Source organism: Dromiciops gliroides, chromosome 6 (genome assembly GCF_019393635.1).
Source record: "Dromiciops gliroides isolate mDroGli1 chromosome 6, mDroGli1.pri, whole genome shotgun sequence".
NCBI classification, from domain to species: domain Eukaryota; kingdom Metazoa; phylum Chordata; class Mammalia; order Microbiotheria; family Microbiotheriidae; genus Dromiciops; species Dromiciops gliroides.
Genome location: NC_057866.1, coordinates 138,432,600 through 138,435,480, shown reverse-complemented (window position 1 = coordinate 138,435,480; position 2,881 = coordinate 138,432,600). Strand labels below are relative to the sequence as shown.

The window sequence follows — 2,881 nt, the reverse complement described above, 5'->3', positions numbered from 1 at the left end:
TTCCTACATCTTTTTGCAATCATTGAAACATGGCTCCATTCTGATGATACTGCCTCTTTGGCCACCCTTTCCAGCACTGGTTACACTTTTACTCATTTCCCCTTAGTCATTAACTGAGGGGGGAAGTTAAGAATGCTCCTTGTTCTCAGATCCCACTTCCACATTTGCCCTCTACTACCATCATTTAGAAACCAATCACCTTTTAAGTTTCATGCAATCCATATTTGTCACCCAATCAAAATTCTGCTAGCTATTTTCTGCCACCTGAAAGAGTTCAGTAACTGATTTTACAATCCTTTTCTCCTCCTCAACTCCTGTTCTCATATTAGGGAACTTTGACATACATATTGGTATTCCCTCAAACACCCTGACCATCTACTTCCTCAATTTATTCATTTCCCATGAATGACTTGTCCACCCCACCTCAGCTACACAAAAAGTTATACACTTGATCTTGTGATCACCTGCCAAAGCATCACTTCCATGTTTATGAAAAATGGCAACTAATCAATGCAACCTGAGTGAACCCTATAAAATATAAACTTATTGTTTTAATAAATGAATAAAAATTGAAATAATATTGATGGAGTCCATAGTTTTCTAGTTCTTTGTTATAACAAATAAGCATCTATAAATATGTTTGTGTACATGAGACTTTTCCCTGTTTCTTTGATATCTTTATATTATAGACCTTATGGTGCTATTTTGGGGACTGAAATTATATATAGTTAGTGATGGGATCTGGTTCCAGTTTTGGATAGAAAGAGTGACTTATTTTACAGTGCTAACAATACTAACTGTGCATGTATTCCCACCATCATTCCAATATCTATCATTTTTCAAACTAAAGATTTTTAGACATATTACATGGAGAGGGCAGATTAAAAAAAAACACAACAACTGTGGTTGCAAAGCTCAGGTAGGGAGAATCCTAATTTCTCTTAGGATAATAATCTATGCAACAAAGGAGGTGGAGAGAGAAAGCAGGGTGTGAGAGGAAGTTACATCCAATCTCAATCTGTGTACAATGCCATTGGCCCAGGTTATATCAGCTTGGTAACATATCCTTGGCATAAAAGCTTTTTGACAGTTACCTGATATTATAAATAGTCCTTTGATATCTTCTTCTACAGCCACCACAGTCACAAGGATGAAAAGATATGAGAAGATATGTCTTAGTAACCTCCCAGACTCCTTTATTCTAAGCCCATAGTGATTTTTTCAGCAAAGTGGTTTAATATTTAATATGCCAAACTTCATTATAAAAGAGCCTCATTTCCAAAGGATTAATTCCTTGAGTATTAATATACCTGATCTCAAATTTTTAAAATACCTAAATTGTTATTTTTTCAGAGAATTTTTTTCTGCTTTAAATTTTATTTTACTTAGTCCAATTTAGTAGACAATTAATATTTTCCACCAACTCGGGGTGCAGAAACTTTCACTGGCTTCACAATTTTTTGTTTAGGTGATGCCTTTGTAGGAACCTTTGCAGCAGATGCAGCTGTTTTCTTAGTTGCTTGCTTAGCCTTTTTTGCTTCCTTGGCAGCCCTGATGGCTTGTTCTCATTGGGCCTTTCGAACTTCAGGTTTCTGGTTCCTCTTGGACATTATATCAGCAAGAAAAGCCCCAGTGATGGCGTTCTGGAATTTAACAGCCTAGAGGGTTCTTTTCTTTTGAATCTCTTCCGACTGTCCCTTCTTGTGCTTTCTTCTATAGAGGACAGTCCAATTGATCTTTGGAGGGTTCCTCTTTGAAAGGAATGCATACTCACATTTTGCATTCAAAAATTGGAAAACCTTCCAGTTCATGCAGTCATAACGTCTTCCGTGACCCAGGTAGATCTTGTACCTGCTGCAGCTGCACAGCTCGACCTTCATGGCTGTGAGAGGCAGGAAGATGGCAAAGAGGAAGAGGTATTTTTCAGATAATTTGATCCATATATGATTTTTAGTGTTGCATCATAGAAATAATTTTTAGGTGCTAATTTTAATGCTGTAAATATGTTTCATTTGCCTGTAGTAGACTATATTACAAACTATGTTTTAAATTATTTATTGGTACTAGTACCATAATAAATACTGTGTAACACAAAATTGGATATGTTAAAGATTAATTTGACTTTTATAACATTAAAAATATATACAAAAGATGGGTAAATGGTAAAACTGCTTCACTTGGCAGATATATGGACAATTTTGTGGTAATGAGATACAATGATTATAAAGCATATAAAATATTATTATTATACTTTAGCATTGCTGTATTTTAATTTTCCACTGTTGCTAACTGTAAACTTCAATACCTCAATTTTGAATCTTATCTTATCCATACAGACACAGAAATTCATAGAGCTTGGATTGAGAGGAACTTATATATGGTGGATTATTTTATCGATCCTTCCCTTTATCTCAAGGCAAGGTTGAAAGAGATTGTTTCCCCAATGTACGCTGTTACATTCAGGGTACTCCTTTTATATACCTGTGATTGCAGATTTCAATCTCTGACTTCTTATCCTAACATTTAATTTTTCCAAACATATTCTAATCCTCTCTCCCCTTCTTGTTCAACTTGAACCCAATTCATTGTCTATTAGCAATATCTCTCCTAGCTTTATGTATTAGTATACAAGCTCTAAAAGTTGTCTATCCAAAACTTTTATCTATCTGAATAGTTAGGCCTAGCTCTTTTGAGAGATTACAAGTCTTGTCTAGGAACTTATCTAATGGTCCAGGGTTTAATGCAAACAGCACACAGTTATCTGTAAACTGGAGCATCTAGGGAACTTAGCAATTCACAGAGAACCTTTCTTCAATTTCTATCTCTTCCATCATATTAGGGAACACTTTTGGCTAGCACATATCTCCCATTTTTTGCCTCT

The 2,881-nt window shown here is 35.3% G+C and overlaps 1 pseudogene; it reads right to left on the bottom strand.

Annotated features, from left to right (window-relative positions):
* Positions 1-1,406: 1,406 nt before the first annotated feature.
* On the bottom strand, positions 1,407-1,880 carry LOC122732093 (annotated as a pseudogene).
* Positions 1,881-2,881: the final 1,001 nt, after the last annotated feature.